Consider the following 25,114-nt stretch of genomic DNA (forward strand, 5'->3'; position numbering starts at 1 on the left):
ATGGAAACTTGTCTAACTGGCATTAACGGTAATTTTTGCATATTATGTATATGCTTGAAGCAAAAAGAGGCGTAAATCCTGATAGAAATTTTGAAGTGTGCTTGCTAGCGGAGAGTTAGGCTGACATGGGGCTGGTGTATTTTACCCTGGGTGTGTTTAATAGAACTAAAAGTGTTGCTCACACACATAAAGAGCATTGAGATTAAGTAAAGTTAATATAAAGGATAGAGCCCAGAACATGATATTGTGAACCAAGTTTGAATAACTATAGGAACATTAGATGAACACAGTAGATTAGTGAGGTGTAGCAGAGAGAGGCTGTTTGTTTTCTATCCCTTACAGGAGAAGATTTCCACTAGAGAGGGACCCAGAAAAGGAGCAGAGAGGGTCAGAGCGAAGGCAGTGGACCGGGGAATGGTGGTTTCGGTGCCCATGATGCCATTAATGGATCTAGAGGTGACAGAGTGGGTCGAGGAGTGACACAAGAAAACGGTGTGGTGACGTCTCTGGAAGAGACGTCAAGAGAGGGAATTGTAGAATTACAGGGATTATTTTACATAACCATCATCTTTATCATTGCATTAATTATCATTTCATCCAAGCATTTATTGAGGTTGCTGGCATTATGTTATAATTTGTATTACAGGGGTTATCATAATCAAATATTAACATCCCAGATAGCAAGGAAACATTGAAACAATGTTGAGTCAATATCAGGCGACGTCATTGAAGCAACGTTGAAGTGTGACGTTGACCCAACATCACTCTTGCACCCATTTTTAACGTTGAAACAACGTCAGGTTTTGATGTTGAATCAATGTTGAAACCTGACATTGATTCTACGTTATATTTTCTAACACTGTTGACATTGAAACAATGTCAGATTCTGATATTGAAACACTGTTGAGCTATGGTATTGATTTTCCACCTCTTTCGTACAGTTGCTTTTTATTGAAAAAAAACAAAAAAACAAAAAAGGTCAATAGACATGTATCATTTGCAAAATACTTTATTAAAAGACAAAGTTTCCTATTTACATTTCTATGTTTCACGTCACTTTTTATTATTTACTCCGGGATGGGGATGGATGATGTGCGTCCTGCGCGCCACCCGTACGATCTGGAGCATATCTGAGCCATTTCTGGACTGCTTGAGCAAAGACCAACTCAGACATAGAGTTCGCCCCTACCTGCTGCGCCAGGCCATCTAGGACAAAAATAGACACACACACAAAAAAACAAAGACAAAAAAAGGGAATTAGAGCACACGAATAAGCTCTTGTTAATTGTCTTCAGCAGGGAGAAAGTATGTAAACTCCTAGGCTGATAAACATGAAAGTCACCAGGCGGAAATCAGCAAACTGCTGCATTTGATTCCCAAAGAGCTATAAGCTGAAAATGTGATATGTCTTAGCATGGTGTGCCGTGTATCCTTTAAAAAAAAAAAGAAAAAGAAAACATGGGGTCCTCGGGCTGTACAAAGTGTACAACCCGAGGACAAAACAAGCCGAAGACCAAAGATTCCATCTCCAGATTAACCGGACATGAAAGTCTTGTTATTAAGAAAGACAAAGTAATATAGCAAAAAAAAAAAAAACATAGGAAATGTGAAACACACCCAGCACATCAATTGATCCCTTTATTGTTCACTTTAGGCTCATAAAACTACAATAAATGTTAAAACTTACCAAATATGCATCTGCACAGCGCTGTCTCTTTAAATGCCCTTTTTTGCATTGTCTGGTCCTTGGTTTTTTTTCCCTGCCCAGTTGAGTACAGAGGCCAGCTCCTTTGTAATGGCATAAACCATTACACGGCGGACTCGCACCTCCAGTGTGGTCCAGCAGCACCAATCAACGCAAAGCGTCTCACCTATAGACACATTTTATGAGATGGAATTAGCGTGTCTCATGTCTTAAATGTGTATGCAAGTGCTTGTGTGTTTACTTCATGTAATTGATGATAGAAACATGTCATTTAGTTTTCCCTAAAGCCTGATTTTCAAGTCATACAAAGAATAAACCAAAGTATTGGCAGTACAATGTATTTCTATTCCCTTTTGTTGGATATTCATTTGTTAGTTCTTGTAACTGCTAAAAGTGTTTACTAGTTTTTGCCTGTCACATATATTTGTTATACCATGTAAACTGTGAAATTCCAAGATTTTCAAACTTGCCTTGTAATAGTGGCCTCACAGAGTCTCTGGCATCTACAGAAAAGAAAAACAAAAAAATCACAACAAGATGACATTCAGGAGTATAAATTGGTTTTGTTTTTTTTTTTTAGATAGGAGTACAATGACATTGTGATGCAGCTTTAAAGCTTTTTTAAAAGCATACCATCTATAGGGAAGACATCAGACTCTGCATGCTGGCGAGATCGCAAAGCTGTGTCGGTTTGTGCCGGAGTGGCGAAAGGTGCCGGAAGCTGGGTGGGGCATTATGATGGTTGCTATCAGTGGGCTGGGGGGCAGACTGCGGAGTGATGAGGGCTGTTTAGAAAAAGATAATTTTTTAAGTATTTAAGAATACAGACAACTTGTCAAAAAAGTTTCCTCGTGTCAGACACAGATATGTACACAGACACTAGACAGTATTTTATTACCTGGTATTTTCACTCGAGGGGCCTGGGGAAACCGTTTTTTTGTAGGCTGCTCATCCTCTGAGTCCGTATATGTGTACAGGGGATTTGGTCTAAAGAAAAGAAATTAAAAACGGTCTTAAGTAATTGTAAATATCCTTTTGGCATATTGTTTCCTAAAGTTAGTTTGATTTCTAACAACACACACAGGAAACAGAGACGTGCAAGAAGGTACAGTATACAATGAATTTTTGAAGTGCACAAGTGTACACGGCTTTGCATTTTTAAAAAGTTTACAAACTTCCACTCTTTGGACTATATTATGTGGTGATATTGCAGTATGCAAGCACCACAGATATGTATAAAAGACAAGATTATAAATTCTTAACAATCAAAGATATGTTTGTGAATAAAAAGGTTTTACTTGTGCTTTCTTTTAAGACTGGTCTGGGTTTCTTCTTCAGACTTAAGGTCAGACGTATCACAGCGTTCACGTGGATATCTCTGACGACTGCGTTCTGCTTCGTGAAATGTGCCTGGAAATACAAACACAATGTACGGCCAGACATACATTACGTGTGGACAAAAGGTGCAAACGCATAGAAAAATCAGCGGTTTCAAAAATACGCTGGTACGTGTGGACGTAGCCTTATTCATTATTCAAGGCACAAACGGAAAGTCACGTACGCGTGCAACGTACAGTCACGTGGGCATGCCGCGTGAGCATTCAAACTGAGTCTAAAGTTTTCGTGTGCGAATTGAAGCGAGTGCTCTCCAATCATCAAAAGTAACAAAGTCATTGAACACGTTTATACAGTTAACTTTAAGTTTATCAATCATATATCACAGATTTAGAATTTTTTGTAGTACTAAGCAACTACAGAGCGAAAGTCTGGGTCCAGCGCCGAGGCCACGGCAAGAACAAAGGAAACCTCAAAGCGTTAAAGCTAGCTTTGTAAGGGAATATAACGAAGAAATTATGAAACGAAAATGTTTTCTTTGTTGATATACTTTGTTCGCAGTGCAGTTTATTTGTTGCCGGATTGTAAGAAGTAGACACAATTTCGGGCTCCCACATTTTGTGGGAGCAACGTAAATAACAGTAAAAAAACTCGTTAATGTACAACATTAACGAGTTTTTTACTGTTATTCAAATGCAAACATGGAAATAACGAGTAGGAAAAAAAAACCATTCATTCTTACCTTATACTAATCGTGGTGCAGGCCAGTGCAGTGCATGAACTGATGCCTTCTCCGGTCAATTCCGCTGAGAGTAAATCAAATGTCCCGCTCTACTGTAGAAGACAATGAATACCTGGGGGGATGTACCAATGTGAGAGGGGTGCTGCGGAATAGTCCAAGTGATCGCTGCTTTAATTTCCCGGTCAACTATACATAAATTGCACGTAGACACGATTTTTTAAAGCTGGTGAACTAGACCAAGTCATTGATAACAAATGAACAATAAATCTACTTTCTCTGGTACTTTATACCCGATCAGTTGCAATGCAATTTAATGCTCAACTACAAATCGATGGTTTTTGATGGTGACCGGAGCCGAATGATCGTCAACTATAAATAGACGTTTTCTCGACGCTGTTGTTGTCACCTGGTCGACTATAAATAGATCAAATATCAATGACAAAAAAACAACGGTGAATCAACATCGTTACAACGTCTCTATAGTAAGACCGTCGGTTTACCACAGTATTTCAATGTTGTTACAACATTGGCATTTCAACCCCGACCATATACGACGGTTCGGATGAAAAATCAACATAGATTCAATGTCGTCTTGCTATCTGGGATGTTTATTACAGGTGCAGTTATAACCACTTTAAATCGTTGAGTTAAATCTATAATCTTAAAAGCTTATATGCTGAGTATATTGTTACAGTAAAACAGTAGCTGAGCAAAGGCCTCAGTGTATTCAGCAACATATTGCACTAGTCTACTTGACAACAGGTGACGGAAGGAGGACAAGTCCATGGGGACCTCAAAGGCCTGAGATCATCACCATATTTGGAAGAGGATGCCAGAAAGGGGAACTTCTGTGTCTGCATTTATCTCTTAGAATAGATCATTGTCTGTAAAAGAGGCAAATACTGTTCTTAAGGTGCCAATTATGTGCTTGTAAACGCAAGAGGGGGCGTTATAAAACCCTGATGTTATAAAAGCAATCTGAAGTGTATTTTTGGGTGGAGACTTATAACTGATGTTCTGCAGTTTACACCTCCCCACGCTGCGTGTATTCATTAAAATCAATATTTTTGACCATGCTCTCTGGACCATCATTGTTTTACTCCCGTCCTCAATTTCGGACCCTTAACACCACGCTCCCTCTCGCAGCCTGAGATCATCTACTCAAAGGCTGTTGGTAGTCCCACGAACTCGTTATAAGACCAGAGGTGATAGTTCTTTTAGAGCAGTGGCCCCCAGGTTGTGGAATGCTCTCCCTCCATCATTACGTTGCCTTGATTGTATTTATTCTTTTAAAAAGCAGCTTAACACTCATTTATTTACATTGACTTTTAATTAGATTTGTGCTGTCTGTTTGTTTATTCATGTATTTTATGTATTTCTGTATTTTTTATTACTGTGAAGCACTTTGTGGTTTTTATCCTGTGAAAAGTGCTATATAAATAACTTGATTTGATTTGATTAAACAGTGAGTCCCAGTTTAACCAGCAGCCTTCACACCACACATCAGACAGACATGGAACCTTCAAACCCTCAGACTGAAGACACCATAATAAATAAATAGATTGTGATGAAGATGAATAACTGGAACAGTTTGCTGTGGTTTCTTCTGTTCCTGTCATAAATAAGAGTCTGGCAGCACTTTGCTCTCCTTCCACATGTTCAAGGAGGAAGTGAAGAAGAGTGAGTGAGTCGTCTTCCTCTGTGGGCCAAACATCAGGCAGCAGCCACGTATTTTTAAAATCCCAGCACACTGGTTAGAACTGCATTCAAAACTATTGAGCCAATATTTTCAGCTTCTATAGCTGAAACATTTTCAAATGATGAGCTTCCAACAATGAGTGAAACAGTAAGAGCATGTGGAGAGTTTGGAAACATCCCATTAAGAAAGAGAAATGAAACATTTGGATTATTTTAATGAGCTCAGACTTGTTGAAAATGCAGAGGAGCTGGTTTTGAACGGAGCTTCAGAGAAACACAACATACTGAGATTCACTGTGAAGCTTTGAGTGGAAAAAGACATAAAACAACATGTGGATCCTGGAATAATGGGAGCTTCCATCTCTAAAGGACTGAAGAGGAAGAAGTTTACAAGGAATCATTTAGAACAGTTTAGAACATCAACTGATTGAATCCATGAATCTGAAGACGTGTTTGTGAGTGAAAGAGACAGACATGTACAGACTGAACTGTCTGTTCAACAGTCAGAGTGTTTCTCTAACAGGAGACACTCTTTACACTCCACTCAGCACAGGGACACTGAGGAACCATGACCGACTGTAAACCCAGGATAAAGAGGTTCAGTGAATGTGGTGTTGAAGGTGTGGAGGTGGATCAGAGTGTCAGAGGAGACTCTGTAGAAGGACAGAGTGCCAGCAGGACAGTCCACATACACTGCTACTCTGTTAGAGACAGAGGAGGAGGAGGAGGAGGAGATGGATATTTGTCTGTTATTGTGCCAGACATGACAAGGACCATTATAATCACAGTACAGACTCCAGGACTGATAATTGTGTCCAAACACACAGTCTCTGCCTCCTTTCCTTCTGATTCTTCTGTAACTCACTGATATATAAACGTCTCCTCTCCACTCGACCTCCCAGTAACAGCGACCAGTCAGACCATTTCTACACAGCAGCTGTTTACAAACATCAAATCTGTCTGGATGATCAGGATATGACTGAACCTCCTCCACACGTGTCACCTTCCTGTTGTTGTCAGACAGTTGGAGCTTTGTGTTCACTGTGTTTGTGTCGATTGTGAGTTCACAGGAATCTGATGGAGAGAACAAACACAATCCAGTTGCAGTTATTGATCCATCATCTGTTCATTGACACTTTGATGATGACTCCTGACATCAGAATGATGAAGATGGTTGAATGTGTGCTGCTTTGTTTTCATGAATCCCATTAAAAACACACTTACACTTCCTCAGACCTGGTCTCAACCATCGGACTCCAGCAGGCTCCACCCTGAAAGGAGGAGGGGGGTCAGAGCAGCACAGTCAGCATGCACACATGGACATTACATAGCTCTCATACACATGAACATTCACAGTGTTCATCAAAGTGAAAGCCCAGGGGAATTAATTGTCTGTTTTTTTTGTGAACAACATTCTGTATCGTCTGCCTGAAGGAAGAAATGTGAACAGTTTATCTCCATGATGTGAAAGGTCTGTAGAGATGTGTTTGTCCCTCATTCTGGACCTTTACTAATTAGGGCTGTATAATTATTAGCAGCTAATGCTAATTCTGTTTTCCATTTCCTTATAACAATGTGAACAGCTAATGCTAACACTCTTTTCCCTTGTGTTATAACAATGTCAGCAGCTAATGCTAAGTAGGCTACCGTTATTAGCTAATGACCAAATCAGTCCAGCTCTGAGGTCTCTACACTGGCTGCCCGTCCGTCAGAGGATAGACTTTAAAGTCCTGATGCTGGTCTATAAAGCTCTGAATGGTTTAGGACCAAAATATATCAGTGACCTCCTGACCCAGTATGAACCTTCCAGATCCCTCAGGTCATCTGGATCCGGTTTTTTATCAGTTCCCAGAGTCAGAACCAAACACGGAGAAGCTGCATTCAGCTTTTATGCTCCTTATATCTGGAACAAACTCCCAGAAAGCCTCAGATCAGCTGAAACACTAAGTTTATTTAAATCCAGGTTGAAGACCCACCTATTCTCAGCTGCATTTGAATAAAATACCAAATCCACACTTTTAAGCTTAAATTTCAAAACTTAAATTTTAACTACTGATTTTATTTACTGTTCTGATTTTATCTACTGTTTTTTTAATCAATTCTAATCATGCTTTTTATTTGTTTTTGTTTTTAATGTCTCTGTAAACCACTTTGAATCACCTTGTTGTTGAATTGTGCTATATAAATAAACTTGCCTTGCCTTGCTTCATAACAATGTGAACAGCTAATGCTAACACTCTTTTCATTTCAATTAAGCCTATTTAGCATTAATTAACTTCATTTAGCATTAAGAAGTTAATGCTAAATAGGCTGCAATTAGTGGCTAATGCTAATTTTAAGTGATGCATTGGCAGCTAATGCTAATACCATATTTTCTTGCATTATAACGATGTGAGCAGCTAATGCTAAGTAGGTTGCCGTGATTAGCTAATTCTAATTTGAGGTGAATTAACATTATCTGCTAATGCTAACAATGTTTTTTCTTACTTTTTAACAATATGAGTAGATAATGCTAACACAATTTTTCTTTCAATTTTAACAATGTGAGCAGCTAATGCTAACACTCTTTTCCCCTGTGATGTGTAGAGTTAATGCTAAGTACGACACCATTAGTGGGTAATTCTAATTTTAGGTGAATAAGCATTAGCACCGAGTGTTCATATCGTTTTCCTTTGCTTTATAACAATGTGAGCACCTTATGCTAAGTAGGCTGTTGTCATTTGCTAATGCTAATTTGATGTAAGTTAGCATTATTGGATAATACTAACAATGTTTTCTCTTTTTAACAATGATATTACCTAATGCTAATACTCTTTTCCCTCGGGTTACAACGATGTGAGGAGTTTATGCTAAGTAGGCTGCCATTAGCAGCTAATGCTAATACTGTTTTACCTTGCTTTTTACAACGTGAGGGGCTAATGCTAAGTAGGCCACTTTGCTATGCTCAGGATTTGTGTGACAATGATGCACTCTGAAAAACTCTACATTCACAGCTGAATCGTCAATAAATGTGTTCTCAAGTATATATTTTTTTGTTATTGTTGTCAAACGACAGAATGAGAATGAAATATTGATTTTAACACGGCCCATTAGCAGCATTAGGTTATCAGAGTTTCCAGTATTTAAGCTTCCATTTCCAAATGTTAGCTGCTCCTGTCTGCCTCTTTGTCACACACACAGGCTGAAATGATTCACAGCCTTGTTTCATCCTTCTGTCAGTGTCACTGACTGTCACTGTGACTGTGGACATACAGCATGGGAAACATACACATGGCTGACACTTTATTAGGTACACAGTGGCCACTATCTCAGGTACACCTGTGACCTAATAAAGGGTATCTAAAGTTGTCTCTGTCCAGCATGACTTATCAGTTATCATTAATGTTCCTGCAAACAGACTCTTTGGAGACCCCTTACATAAATATCTATGTGCTGTCCAGCTAGACTTGTGTGTCTGTCCCTGAAAATATTCCTGCATGTGTGATTGATCATGTGTCATCTGCAGGAAACAAACAATAAGTGAGTGAAGAACACTGGAAATGTTTCCAGCTTGTCCTCCTCTATCAGACATTCTCTCCATACTTGAGAGTGTCCAGTCTCCAGCCTGGATCCTTCAGTCCAGCCGACAGCAGCTTCATTCCTGAGTCTCCTGGATGATTGTAGCTCAGGTCCAGCTCTCTCAGATGGGAGGGGTTGGAGCTCAGAGCTGAGGCCAGAGAAGTACAGCCTTCCTCTGTGATCAGACAGCCTGACAGACTGCAGACACACAAAACAACAATCCATCTGTCGACAACCATTTTCTCTTTGTCACATACAATAACATCTATCCATTCAATGTAACTTTATTTATTAATGACAATACAATACCCAACAGACAACAACAGTCATCTGAAGCTGTTTGACAGAGTAAGGTAACAGCCTCCAATATTAGAGAGAAAGCCCCAACCATCAGACAATCCACTGTGAGCAGCACTTGGTGATGTTTGGAAGGAAGAACTCCCTTTGACACAAAGATCCTCCCAGTGAAAACAGGCTCCAGGAGGAGCATCTATCATGACTGGTTGCAGGGTGAGGTGTCAGGTATTTTATATATATTCTTAATGCTTATTTTCTGATTATATTGTTTCATGTATGTTAATAATACTGGCCTTTATAAACCAGGCCCAGAGGTGACAAAGAACTAGGTCGAACAAGATACATACATCATCTTGTGATTTTTTCAGAGCTGTGGGTGCATGAGAGTGCCTAACAGCTCCCCATTCCCGGGAATGCAAAATAAAGATCACTTTGTTAGTTAGACCACTTTGAGCCCAGTTTTTCTTTGCCGTTAAAAGAATAAAAGAACTGAAATTTAATAGAGGGGAAAGAGAAGAGATAAGCTCAGAGAGACAAGAACAAAACACAAACTAAGGAGAGAGAAGACAAAAGTTAAGGACATGCAGTAGTGACATATAAAAGCATCAGGAGTGAAAAGAGGGGAGTGGAGAAGAAAGCAGAGCATCATAGGAAGTCCACCAACAGCCTGAGCTTATAGCAGCATAACTAAGTGATGGTTCAGGGTCACCTGATCCAGCTCTAAATGTAAGCTTTATCAAAAAGGAAAGTTTGAAGCTGATCTTCAAAGTAGAGAGGGTGTCTGTCTCCTGAACTCAAACTGGGAGCTCCTTCCACACCAAGTTCAACATAGCTAGGCTGAGTCATTAGATTAGTACAAAGTAAAGCCAGAAAGTCATTATTTGTGTCACATTTTAGTGAAAATGTAGAAAAACTATCCAAAAGTTATTTCTAAATCTGATATTAAATTGTTTACATGGTTAAAAAAGCTGTAAAGAAAACAGAAAGAGTCAATAAAAGCCTCTTTAGAGCATCACCAGTTTAAAACTCAGACATTTAAACTGGTGATTCTCCTTCTCTGCTCCATTTCCTCTCTAGACTTCCTGTTCCTAGGAGGGATTCGATTGGCTGAATGTCCTTTTAGCCTTTCTTTAGTTCTTTGGGTGCTAATCAAAGAGGAAAACACACGAGTCATGTGATGTGACATAAGGAGCGCTCTGATTGGTTGGGAGTCACAAACCATGGTGCTGTTTGCAAGCTTAGCTTTGCAGTGCCAAGAAGATCTCTTAAATGGGGATGAGACGTTCCACACTGACGTTTCCACACTTAGGAGCTTCTTCAGTGCAGATGTTTGGAAACGCTGCTCCAACGCGTGGTTCAAACACTCAGATCACGTGACCTCAGCTGCCACAGGTGGCATACCTGCTGCTTCCAGGCATTGCCAGGCTCAGGAATTCCCATTTTCGATTGGGTGGTCTTTTGGACTGGGCCTTGTAATGACTGAATGATGCTTTTATAGCACTGCTTCAGTTAATTCCACACACATTCAGTCCTATAAGCAGAGAGAGAGAGCCACACACTGTCTGTAACATCATTAGAAGATCTCAGTAAAAGTCATGTCTCATGACATGAATGGGAGTGTTTCAGGAGGCAGACTGAATCTTTGATGAGTTTGGAGTCTTAAACTGAGGAATAAAAGGACACGAGGAAGAAACTAAAGAGAATCTAAAAGAGGCCAGCAGCACATGAGGAGGAGAAACTGACACTGACATAAAGACTGAGGGAAGGACAGAGCCATTTATACACCTGAGGTCATCACAGGAGGGTCATGTGACACAGCTGAAACTCATCTAGACATCGTCTGACACCAGAGACCATACTTACCAAAATAAAACAGGTTATAATGAACAACCATGAGTGGAACAGCAGAGTGAACTGAGCAGCAGGAGGGAGGGCGTTTCTCCAAAACATGTGTCCATCAAAATTATTTACATTCGTGTATAATAAGTAGACTGGTTCAGATTTGTCCAACACTTTTCTCAGTGTTTCACAGAATATCATCAGAGTCATGATAGTGACTATTAGTGTCACTGTGGAGATCCTTATTCCAGCATCACTGACTTCATGGTTCCAGTTTCCATCACTAAGGACTACATGTAGTGATGCTGCTGTTATCCATGTTAGCATGTTAGCTCCAACAGGTGGTCAGTGTGAGAGCAGAAGATGATATCAGTTTTCTCCCTGTGTCAACATGCATGAGGCTGTTTCAGCTGCAACACACCACAACCACCTTTATACAACTAAATATACTGAGAACACACTGCTGTGGTTGCTGTGGTAACCATCCATATATCCAGCTGTTTGGGGCCGAGTCTGCTTCCTCATCCTTGGGAAAAACCCCTCAAAGTTTGATGTGTTTTTGACTTGAAGCTTTTTGGGATTTGGTTTTATTTGTAGTTTTACACACTGTGAAACAAAGCTAGAAGCCACTGTGGTTGTCACAGTCTGGCGGTGGCAGACTGTATTAATTGTGAATAGTGGACCCAAAATGCAGACATGAAGGAACTTGGACCAAAGCTTGAGTATTAACAAAAAGCGAGCCGTTTAATAAGGCTGGTAAAAAAGGTACAAAGACAGGTCAGCAAACTGAAGTAAACTAACATCAACCTAAACTGGGAGAACTAAATAAACAACAAGAAAAACCTAGACATGAAACTTGGAAACATGACATGGAAACCTTGGCATGAACAACAGACGACTTGACAAGGAATGAACAGAAACACACAGACTAAATACACACAAGGGTGATTAGGGGAAGTGAAAACACATGGGGAAACAGCTGGCACTGGTGTGACATAACGAGACAAAGGAAGCAAAGCTGACTACACTGACATAGGACACAGACCTTCAAAATAAAACAGGAAACATGAGACACAGACAAGACAATATAACCTCACAACATAAGACACGCAGCATGAAACACATAAAGGGCAAAAGGAGACTAAAACGCAGGGGTAGAAGACACAAGGGGAATCTAAATAAACAAATGAGCTTAGATAACCTAATGAACTAAAAAATAAACCATAAACATCAAAATAAACTAAAACTCATAACGCTGGGTCAACAGACCCAGGAACGTGACAGTGTGTCAATGGGAAATTGTACTTAGTAGTCAGTATAATCTTTTAATGATACAAGTTTCCATATATGTTTAGAGGTGTATAATCGATTGTGTAGTGATAGGATGTGTGATCTTTAGTAGGCTGCAAAGGCTTTGTGTGCATTCCAGAGTTTTCTGGCATTCACACCCACATCCTGGGAGCATGGGAAAAGGGCTACCTTCTCTTATTGTTTTATGGTAGGATAAACGTAGCTATGTCAGTTTTAGTCTAAGTGCCTTTTGTTTAGATGAACTGCTGGACTTTCAGGCCAGCAGGTTTAGGGAAGTCTTTATGGGGTCACACTCTGACCCCACACACGCACACACACACACACACACGCGCATATACGAATCCACATTCCAATGTAATGAATAAACACGCCCACCGATATAATAAAGACCAGGGCAATGGGAGAATGGACTCTTGGAGCCCTCGCTTCTGTGCGGGCGCTCTGAGAGCTCCCCTTGGTTGCAAGTGAATTCTGCAGTGTGTGTGTCTCCACTCTCTGACTCTCAGCTGAAGAAGTGTTGTTTAGAATAAATCTCTTGACACAGTGGTACAGTCGGGGGCCCAAACCCAGGGCCCAACCTGCTCCAACAACAGTCAGAAGGATTTTATTAAGTCTCATTTTCTGTTCATTAGGAAAAAATCAATGATGAAGAGCACATGTTTATAGAGGCACATTCAGACCAATGACAACAGTCCATTCACACTGACCTCCACCTTTTAAATGTGAGTAAACACATCATGGTTCTGGTGCTGATGTGGTATCTGGGACAGGTGATGATGATGATTTCGAACTCAGTCTGAGGTTTGATTACACTGAACCTGCACTGCTTTCTCCTGTTTATGACACATTTATACCCAAAGTCTCAGCTGGATAACAAAGAACTATGGTTTATATGTGTTTGACTGATGTTAACACAGCTACACAAACACCTGAAACTGATCAAATACAACCCAACATATTAAACATGAATATGTTCCAGTTACCACAACTTATACAGGGAGTGCAGAATTATTAGGCAAGTTGTATTTTTGAGGAATAATTTTATTATTAAACAACAACCATGTTCTCAATGAATCCAAAAAACTCATTAATATCAAAGCTGAATGTTTTTGGAAGTAGTTTTTAGTTTGTTTTTAGTTTTAGCTATTTTAGGGGGATATCTGTGTGTGCAGGTGACTATTACTGTGCATAATTATTAGGCAACTTAACAAAAAACAAATATATACCCATTTCAATTATTTATTTTTACCAGTGAAACCAATATAACATCTCCACATTCACAAATATACATTTCTGACATTCAAAAACAAAACAAAAACAAATCAGCGACCAATATAGCCACCTTTCTTTGCAAGGACACTCAAAAGCCTGCCATCCATGGATTCTGTCAGTGTTTTGATCTGTTCACCATCAACATTGCGTGCAGCAGCAACCACAGCCTCCCAGACACTGTTCAGAGAGGTGTACTGTTTTCCCTCCTTGTAAATCTCACATTTGATGATGGACCACAGGTTCTCAATGGGGTTCAGATCAGGTGAACAAGGAGGCCATGTCATTAGTTTTTCTTCTTTTATACCCTTTCTTGCCAGCCACGCTGTGGAGTACTTGGACGCGTGTGATGGAGCATTGTCCTGCATGAAAATCATGTTTTTCTTGAAGGATGCAGACTTCTTCCTGTACCACTGCTTGAAGAAGGTGTCTTCCAGAAACTGGCAGTAGGACTGGGAGTTGAGCTTGACTCAGTCCTCAACCCGAAAAGGCCCCACAAGCTCATCTTTGATGATACCAGCCCAAACCAGTACTCCACCTCCACCTTGCTGGCGTCTGAGTCAGACTGGAGCTCTCTGCCCTTTACCAATCCAGCCACGGGCCCATCCATCTGGCCCATCAAGACTCACTCTCATTTCATCAGTCCATAAAACCTTAGAAAAATCAGTCTTGAGATATTTCTTGGCCCAGTCTTGACGTTTCAGCTTGTGTGTCTTGTTCAGTGGTGGTCGTCTTTCAGCCTTTCTTACCTTGGCCATGTCTCTGAGTATTGCACACCTTGTGCTTTTGGGCACTCCAGTGATGTTGCAGCTCTGAAATATGGCCAAACTGGTGGCAAGTGGCATCTTGGCAGCTGCACGCTTGACTTTTCTCAGTTCATGGGCAGTTATTTTGCGCCTTGGTTTTTCCACACGCTTCTTGCGACCCTGTTGACTATTTTGAATGAAACGCTTGATTGTTCGATGATCACGCTTCAGAAGCTTTGCAACTTTAAGACTGCTGCATCCCTCTGCAAGATATCTCACTATTTTTGACTTTTCTGAGCCTGTCAAGTCCTTCTTTTGACCCATTTTGCCAAAGGAAAGGAAGTTGCCTAATAATTATGCACACCTGATATAGGGTGTTGATGTCATTAGACCACACCCCTTCTCATTACAAAGATGCACATCACCTAATATGCTTAATTGGTAGTAGGCTTTCGAGCCTATACAGCTTGGAGTAAGACAACATGCATGAAGAGGATGATGTGGACAAAATACTCATTTGCCTAATAATTCGGCACTCCCTGTATAACTTATACTGAGGGTTCATTATGCTCAGTGTCTCAATACTGGCATGTTGAATAGAAACAAAGATGAATATGCTGAAGTTAACCACTATAATGAATCAGAAAATAGAATAACTGTGATTCTAATAGCAGCCTCACTTTGTAAAGAGTCTGACCTTGGATGTGTGTGTGTGGTGCAGGATGTGGGCGAAAGTTACACAGATTATGGGGATAAGAGCATCTTTAGGCCTAACTGAGCTCATCCTACCTCCAACCTTTCCTCACCACTAAATCAGCATTAGCTCAGTGTAGGTTCGTTACATAATCAAAGTCATTTCATTAGTTTTTGTCATTTTTACCGTTTGATGTTGCTTTGCTCCTGCTGGATTTCTTTAATACAATTTCCTGGAGCCCCACGCTCCTGGTACCAGGGGCAAAAGGAGGAGATCCCGTTTAATCGGTTATAACACGGGGTCAGAAATATAAGTGCCGACATGTGTGGTAACCACAGAAATCTCAGCTAAAATCTCATAGAGACCATTTCTACAACCACCAAACCAAACTAAAACAAGCCATGATTAAACGAGCAGTTACGTAAATGCGCAAAAGTCCGCTAAACAAAGTCTGACTCCATCCTCCATTTAAATAACTCACACCAACAACTAAATACCTTTGCCTTTGTGTAGCTGACACTTCATTTTAATGTCCTTCTATTCTGGTTCATCTTGTTTCAGTTTCTATAAGCACACAGGTTTCATCAGTGACTCTATGACCTCAGTAATCTTTGCTCGGCCTTAATATTCTGAATAAAGCTGCACATCACAAGACTAAATAGAAATGAATCAGTCTTTCATTTCTCACTTCTGTTTGACTTCAGCTCTCAATGTCCCACCATAACCCATGGAAAGAATTACTGTCCATCCAGGCTGGGATGGGATCATAAAATTAGAAGACAGAAATGTCCCACAGACAGCAAGTGTAGTGGTAGAGACCAGGTACACAGAGAAACAGGGAGCTGTATTTAAATGCAAGCATGTCAGGAAAGAGTGAAAATGCAAAATGAGCAGCATCTGGCTGCATTTCAGTGATATTGGAGACCACAAAGCTGAGTGCAGAATTTATATAGCAGATATACAGGAAGCTGAGAGTGGAATTTATCAAATTAGGAGCTGGCTAAAGTGATACCCATTTTCCATTGTGGAGGACAAAAGGTTTCAAACTTCTCCAGGCCAAGCTAAAACAGCAAGTGAACAGACAGGACAAGTGAACAGACCTCACAAAAAAGATGTAAACACAAAGTGCGGATTCCCCTGATGATCTGTTTTTTTTAAACATGAAGCGTAGTTTTGGACATTCATTTACTGCTGGTTCAGTGAATTTTGGTTGGACAGTGATGAAACCTGCAGTCTCAGAATCTGTGAGAAGTCTGCTTTCAGCACGCAACAGCATTGTTGTGTTGTGTGCTGTGGATTCACCTCTGCAAACTCATCACTATTTTCACCATCAGGTTTCTACTTACACAATAACAAAACAGGAAGCAGTTCCCAGGAACTACTTCCTGTTTTAGAACTTTTCAACATAAGAGTATGTTGCACTTCAGAAGACCTCCACATCCCCTCTTATTAGAGGGCTGCCTGATTATCAATTTGCTAATTCTGTCAGTTGATGAAAAAACAATGCTTGATCTCACCTGAGAGTTTCCAGTTTACAGTGTGGATTCTTCAGTCCTTCAGACAGAAGCTTGATGCCTGAATCCTTCAGGTTAATGTTACTCAGGTCCAGCTGTCTCAGATTAGAGGTCTGAGAGCTGAGACCTAAGGCCAGAGCTTCACAGCCTCTCTCTGACAGGTCACAGTGACTCAGTCTGAAAAATAACAGATAAACCATTTAAAAAAAGACACTTATGATGAAGAGTAATGAGATTCTATTATTTTTAGCAATATTTAATCTTGTTTTTCTCAGGAAATTGAGCACTGATGCAGAGCAACATGTGGAGAGAATCAGAGAAGAAGTGAAGAGAGAACAGCAGTAAAAGCACACTGAAATGTTCAACAGTGGTGGTCCTAGCCTGTTTGGCGCCCTCGGCGAACGCTCCCTCTGGCGCCCTCCTCTTCTTTTCTCTTTTTTCTAAACTGAGCACCTGATGGCTTTAAACTTTTCTTGTCCATCTTCCTTTGGTTTTAATTTTGCACTCCAGTATGAACACCCATCCCCCAACTCGAGGATCACCACAACATAACCTAATAGATCTACACCTTAGTTCACAGATTTCCTTTGTCTGGGTTTATTTCTGGGATTTCTCACAACCCAGGATTCAAATCATGAATACATAATGGGCTTGGATTTACATCATTATGATTGAAATGTGCTCTATTTGGAAGCAGCCGCCCCCTCCCCTTTCGACGGGTTGTGTGTGAGACTTTAAATCATCAAACTGTAAATTATAAATTTTAAATTGTTATCGATCCCTTTACCCCTAGTCCTAAAGTGTATATTTATTTTCTTACTCGTCTTATATATATTGTTCGTTTATTTGCACTGCTGTAACTGGAGCCTCGTCGTCTCGTCTCTATATACTGTACTGTAGCGGAGATGACAATAAAGTTTACTTTGACTTCAGCAGCGAGCAGGCGTACCGAGGGCTCTCGTGCTCACTTTTTGTGTATAGAACTTTGAAAAAAACATTCGTTCAAATTATAAGTCTGTATAATAATGTCTGGTGTTTTCGTGTTTGTTGGTTGGTTTTTATTTTGTTTTATTTTGCGAGCTGGCTCCAGCCAGCCAGAGAATCCCCCGCTGCCCCGCCCTCTCCTCCCTTTGCCGCAATCAGCAGGCGCACACCGCAAACGGAGGGCGCCCTTACTCCCTGCAAATGGGCGATAGAAAACCGATCGGTGCCTATGCCATTCCCAATATGCGCTGGCATGATGTCGGGGCAGCATGAGAGCGAGCATTTTTTTTTTTTTGGCCGATGCCCGTGATGCCGCCCCGGGCAACCACCCGTGTCGCCCCTATCAAAAACCGCTACTGTTGTTCAGTGTACTTTTGGTATCAACAAAATTTGTCAAATTTCTTTATTTTATATTTGTTTTAGAAGAACTGATGATTATCACTTAGATAACAACCACAGGCTAGATGTAGATGGCACTTTGGTAACAGTTAAGCTCAGAAATATTTCAGGAATGTGGACAATTTCTGCTGCAATGTATTCAGTATTGAACAAAGTGAGCACTGATGATCACTTAATAGTTTTGATATTTTATTTGAGTTGTTCCCTCCTGATCTGTGTTAACTAGAATAAACATTTAAAAAGTAAAGGTATGATCACATATGTACTTACAGAGCTTTCTTGGAGGCGTTGACCACTGGCAGCAGCCTCAGAAGACCCTTTTTAAAGGCTCATGTTCTCACTTAGATCATTTATTGTGTGGATGCCCTCAAGGGCTTCCACACTATTGAGTTCCTGTTTCTCTTTATTGTGTGGATGCCCTCAAGGGCTTCCACACTATTGAGTTCCTGTTTCTCTTTATTGTGTGGATGCCCTCAAGGGCTTCCACACTATTGAGTTCCTGTTTCTCTTTATTCTTTATTGTGTGGATGCCCTAAGGGGCTTCCACACTATTGTTTTCCTGTTTCTCTTTCTTCTTTATTTTGTGGCGATTGTGGCTCAAGAGTTGGGAGTTCGCCTTGTAATCGGAAGGTTGCCGGTTCGAGCCCCGGCTCGGACAGTCTCGGTCGTTGTGTCCTTGGGCAAGACACTTCACCCGTTGCCTACTGGTGGTGGTCAGAGGGCCCGGTGGCGCCAGTGTCCGGCAGCCTCGCCTCTGTCAGTGCGCCCCAGGGTGGCTGTGGCTACAACATAGCTTGCCATCACCAGTGTGTGTGAATGTGTGCGTGAATGGGTGAATGACTGGATATGTAAAGCGCTTTGGGGTCCTTAGGGACCATAAAAGCGCTATATAAATACAGGCCATTTACCATTTACCATTTATTATTATTCCCCTAGTTGCTTCCGTACACTTTTTGGCACTTATCTACTCCCTCAGTTTTCAGCCGATTTTCTCCGTTCAAACTCTAAACTGTTCTGCTCTTTCTGCTAATGCCGGCTATGACTTTTGGTGTTTATTACTGTTATACTTTTTAAAATATTACACTTTTTTCCTTTAATTTGTCCCATTGAAATGAATGGGAAACTTCCACAATTCTGCTAAAACTTGCTTGTTTTTGAAACTTAACTACTTTGTCATACTTTCACCTAGAAACTCCATTCAAACTATAAAATGTTCTCAGACTATTGGGCTATTCCTGAATGATTCAGCTTTTTCAGATCTTCTACCGTTTTAATTTTATACCTCTTTAAGTTTTCAGTTGCAAAATTGTGATTTTTCAGAAAATACATGCGTTGCTATGGTTGCTATGCAATTAAGTCAGAGTGAGTGCTGGTCCGTTCTGAATTTTCTCTTCATGTCTAAACAACTTCTTGCTACTGACTCAATTTCCACTCAACCCCCACAAATTATACATCAAAACGTAGGTATTTTTGCTGGCTTTCAGACAATGTCACTATCATTCTTGTGGGATTTACACATTTTTTGTAAATCTCCTCAGAGCAACACAAAGTCTCAAAACTCTCCATAGAAAGTCAATGGAGAGCTTGTTCAAAATCACCGCTGGATTTCTCTCATGACAGGCATTTTCAAATCGTCATATCTCCTTAACGAAACAAAGTTGAGACATGATGCTTGTGCCAATATATCTTCAGACATCCCTGATGCTCACAATTCAAGAATTTCTTCCTCACCTATTACCGTTTGGCCATGAATTACACTTGTTTGAGGATAGGAAATTTGTCCCTCGCTCAGATCTGTTCAGATTTCAAACTCTGGAAATGAGGCACTTTTTTCTCTCGTCAGATCTTTTTGATGGATTTCAACAGAGACCTGAAAATTTCCATGACTGTTCACCAAAGCCTGCTGTTTCTTACGGTGAAAGAATGATTTTGATGCTCCATACAGATTTAGAGTTACAAAACGTTGTTTGAGGGCAGGTCAAGGCAGTTTTGCTTTGCCTCTACTCAGTTACAGTGTATTACAAGTCATATATCTTCAATAATTTATATTTTATCTCTGAATTATGAAGACCTGCAGATTTCCCCATCTCTTCTGAACAAAACGGTGTCAGAATGACCGTTCTAGCTCCTACGGTTAGGAAATTATGGCCATTTGTTCGAGGGGAATCCTGAATGTGAGAAATACACTGAAGGAAACCCATAGCTCTCTCTGTGTCTGTGTGTGTAAGTGCTGATTACAGCAGGTGCAGCCAATTTAGCTGACCTAGATATACCAAGCCCAGACTCTTAACAGCCCCTGTACACTTTGCTCTCTGTGTATGTGTGTGTGTGTATCAATATCTCTTCCATGTTAAAGTATTACTCCTCCATAATAGTATTTGTGCTAAATCAAAGTACTTCTACTACATCTTAGTACTTCTGCTCAATCATAGTATTTTTGAAAAATCATGTTGTTTGTGCCAAATCATGGTTTTGGGGCAAAACCATAATATTTATTTCATGTTATAGTATTACTACTAAGTGGAGGAATGTCTGTTATGTTATAGTATATTTGCTGAATACAATATATCTGCCAAATCATAGTATTTATCCCAAATCATAGTATTTATGCAAAATTACAGTATTTCTGCTAAAAAGCAGAAATAGTACCTTTTAGCAGAACTTTCTGTGAAAAGATATTATTTATGTTAAAACATAGTATTTCTGCTAAATCATAGTATTTGTGCCAAATCATAGTATTTCTAGCAAATCATAGTATTTGTGCCCAAACATAGTATTTCTGCCAAATTGTAGTATTCCTTCAAAATCATAGTATCACTGCAATTTCGGAGTATTTGAGCAAAATCGTAGTATTTGTGCAAAAACGTACTATGTCTGCTTAATCACAGTATATGTGTTATGTTATTGTACTACTACTAAGGCATAGTATTTCTACCTAATCACAGTATTCCTTCAAAATCATAGTATTACTGCAATTTCATAGTATTTGAGCAAAATCGTAGTATTTGTGCAAAAACATTCTATGTCTGCAAAATCACAGTATATCTGTTATGTTATAGTATTACTACTAAGGCATAGTATTTCTACCTAATCATAGTATTCCTTCAACATAATAGTATCACTGCAATTTTATAGTATTTGAGCGAAATCATATTATTATTGCAAAAACATATTGTCTGTTAAATCACAGTATATGTGTTATGTTATAGTATTACTACTAAGGCATAGTATTTCTACCAAATCATAGTATTCCTTCAAAATCATAGTATTACTGCAATTTCATAGTATTTGAGCAAAATCGTAGTATATGTGCAAAAACATACTATGTCTGCAAAATCACAGTATATCTGTTATGTTAAAGTGTTACTACTAAGTCACAGTATTTCTGCCAATTCGTAGTATTTGTACTAAATCATGGTACTTGTGCAAATCATACTATTTTTTGCAAATCATAGTATTCGAACCAAAACATAGTATTTGTACGAAATCATATTATTTCTTCTAAATCATAGTATTTCAATCAAATCTCAGTAGTTGTGCTGAAACGCAGTATTATTGCCAAATCATAGTATTTGTACTGAAACATAGTATTTGTGCCAAAAGACTATTTCTTCTAAATCATAGTACTTGTGCCAAATCATAGTATTTCTGCCACATTGTGCTAGTTATGCAAAAACATAGACTGTCTGCAAAATCACAGTATATCTATTATGTTATAGTATTATTACTAAGTCGTAGACTCTCTATTTTGTTATAGTATATCTGCTGAATACAGTATATGTGCCAAATCATAGTATGTATAGCAAATCATAGTATTTGTGCTAAAACGTAGTATTTCTGCCACATTATAGTATTTGTGTAAAACCAGAATGTCTGCAAAATCATCATATAGCTGTGATGTTATAGTATTACTACTAAGGCATAGTATTTCTTCAAAATTATACTATTTTTGCAGAAACATTGTACTTCTGGTAAATCATAGTATTTCTACTAAATAATAGTATTTCTGCCAAATCATAGTATTTGTGCCAAAATATTGTATTTGTACAAAGTCATAATATTTCTTCTAAATCATAGTATTTCAATCAAATCTCAGGAGTTGTGCTAAAACGCAGTATTATTGCCAAATCATAGTATTTGTACCCAAACATATCAGTTCAACTTATTTAACTCTTCTCAACAGCCCAACACCTCTTCTTCACCCCGTTTCAGCAGAATTGTGAGTTTTTTCACCCCTTTTCAGCACAAATTCCAGCTTTTTCAGGTGTTTTCAACAGAAATCTCTTTTTTAGCAGACATTCTGCTGATTCACCTGTTTTCAGTGCAACGTTCTACTTCTTTACCTCTTTTCAGTAGAAATTCTGCTGATTCACCTATTTTAAGCAGAATTTTCAGCCTTTCACCTCTTATCAATACAAATCTCAGTATCTTCTGCTCATTTCAGAGGAAACCTTTTCACCTCTCCTCTTTTCAGTACAAATTTGAACTTCTGTACCCCTTTGAAGCAGAATTTTTGCCTTTTCACCTCTTTTCAGCAAAAGTTTCTGTTTTTTCACTTGTTTTCAGCATAATTTTTCAGTTTCTTTACTACCATACAATTTTTGCAGCTTTTCATCTTTTTCAGTCATTTTCAGCAGACAGCTTAAGCGTTCCGGCATCCACACAGCATTTTCGCAGGAAATGCAAATTTTTCTAGTTCTTTATCTTTTCTTCATCTTCAAGTTGCTTCCGTATGTTTTTCGGCACTGAACTACTTCAGCAGTTTTTGTCCAATTTTCTCCGTTCAAACTCTACACTGTTCTGCTCTTTCTGCTTATTGCAGCTATGACTTTTGGTGTTTATTACTGTTATACTTTTTAAAATATTACACTTTTTTCCTTTAATTTGTCCCATTGAAATGAATGGAAAACTTGCACAATTCTGCTAAAACTTGCCTGTTTTTGAAACTTAACTACTTTCTTATACTTTCACCTAGGAACTCCATTCAAACTTTAAAATGTTCTCAAATTATTGAACTATTCCTGTCTGATTCAGCTTTTTCAGATCTTCTACCATTTTAATCTTATCCCTCTTTAAATTTTGAGTTGCAAAATTGTGATTTTTCAGAAAATACATGTGTTGTTATGGTTGCTATGCAATTAACTCAGAGTGTACACTCATCCATTCTGAATTTTCTCTTCATGTCTGAACAACTTCTTGCTACTCGCTCAATTTCCACTCAACCCCCACAAATTATACATCAAAACGTAGGTATTTTTGCTGGCTTTCAGAAAATGTCACTATCATTCTTGTGGGATTTACAGATTTTTTGCAAATCTCCTCAGAGCAACACAAGGTCTGAAAACTCTCCATAGAAAGTCAATGGAGAGCTTGTTCAAAATCACCGCTGAATTTTTCTAATGAGAGGCATTTTCAAATCGTCATATCTCCTTAACGAAACAAAGTTGAGACATGACGCTTGTGCCAATATATCTTCAGACTCTCCTGATGCTCACAATTCAAGAGTATTTTCCTCACCTATTACCGTTTGGCCATGAATTACATTTGTTTGAGGATAGGAAATTTGTCCCTCGCTCAGATCTGTTCAGATTTCAAACTCTGGAAATGAGGCACTTTTTTCTCTCGTCAGATCTTTTTGATGGATTTCAACAGAGACCTGAAAATTTCCATGACTGTTCACCAAAGCCTGCTGTTTCTTACGGTGAAAGAATGATTTTGATGCTCCATACAGATTTAGAGTTACAAAACGTTGTTTGAGGGCAGGTCAAGGCAGTTTTGCTTTGCCTCTACTCAGTTACAGTGTATTACAAGTCATATATCTTCAATAATTTATATTTTATCTCTGAATTATGAAGACCTGCAGATTTCCCCATCTCTTCTGAACAAAACGGTGTCAGAATGACCGTTCTAGCTCCTACGGTTAGGAAATTATGGCCATTTGTTCGAGGGGAATCCTGAATGTGAGAAATACACTGAAGGAAACCCATAGCTCTCTCTGTGTCTGTGTGTGTAAGTGCTGATTACAGCAGGTGCAGCCAATTTAGCTGACCTAGATATACCAAGCCCAGACTCTTAACAGCCACTGTTCCCTTTGCGCTCTGTGTATGTGTGTGTGTATCAGTATTTCTCCCATGTTAAAGTATTACTCCTCCATAATAGTATTTCTCCTAAATCAAAGTACTTCTACTACATCTTAGTACTTCTGCTCAATCATAGTAATTCTGGGAAATCATAGTATTTATCCCAAATCATAGTATTTATGCAAAATTACAGTATTTCTGCTAAAAAGCAGAAATAATACCTTTTAGCAGAAATTTCTGTCAAAAGATATTATTTATGTTAAAACATACTATTTCTGCTAAATCATAGTATTTCTGCCATGTCATTGTATTTGTGCCAAATCATGGTATTTTTTTGCCAAATCATAGTATTTGTGCCAAATCATGTTATTTCTGCCCAATTAAAATTTCTGTTATGTTATAGTATTACTACTAAGTCGTAGAATTTCTGTTATGTTATAGTATATCTGCTGATTATAGTATATGTGCCAAATCATAGTATTTATAGCAAATCATAGTATTTGTGCCCAAACATAGTATTTCTTGCCAAATTGTAGTATTTGTGCAAAAACATACTATGTCTGCAAAATCACAGTATATCTGTTATGTTATAGTATTACTACTAAGTCGCAGAATTTCTGTTATGTTATAGTATATCTGCTGATTATAGTATATGTGCCAAATCATAGTATTTATAGCAAATCATAGTATTTGTGCCCAAACATAGTATTTCTTGCCAAATTGTAGTATTTGTGCAAAAACATACTATGTCTGCAAAATCATAGTATATCTGTTATGTTATAGTATTACTACTAAGGCATAGTATTTCTACCAAATCAAAGTATCCCTTCAAAATCATAGTATTACTGCAATTTCATAGTATTTGAGTGAAATCGTAGTATCTGTGCAAAAACATACTATGTCTGCTAAATCACAGTATATCTGTTATGTTAAAGTATTACTA

At 39.0% G+C, this 25,114-nt stretch overlaps 1 long non-coding RNA gene across 1 annotated transcript in view; it reads right to left on the reverse strand.

Moving 5' to 3' along the window:
* Positions 1-9,196: 9,196 nt before the first annotated feature.
* LOC109196974 (uncharacterized) overlaps positions 9,197-25,114 on the reverse strand; it is a 28,679-nt gene continuing 12,761 nt past the window's right edge. Inside the window, exons 3-4 of the long non-coding RNA XR_003218291.1 lie at positions 16,712-16,885; positions 9,197-9,236 (exon numbers count right to left, since the gene is read on the reverse strand). This is a non-coding gene — a long non-coding RNA (uncharacterized LOC109196974). The remainder of the gene's footprint in view (positions 9,237-16,711; positions 16,886-25,114) is intronic.

The sequence above is a fragment of the Oreochromis niloticus genome, unplaced genomic scaffold (assembly GCF_001858045.2).
Source record: "Oreochromis niloticus isolate F11D_XX unplaced genomic scaffold, O_niloticus_UMD_NMBU tig00007510_pilon, whole genome shotgun sequence".
NCBI lineage: Eukaryota > Metazoa > Chordata > Actinopteri > Cichliformes > Cichlidae > Oreochromis > Oreochromis niloticus.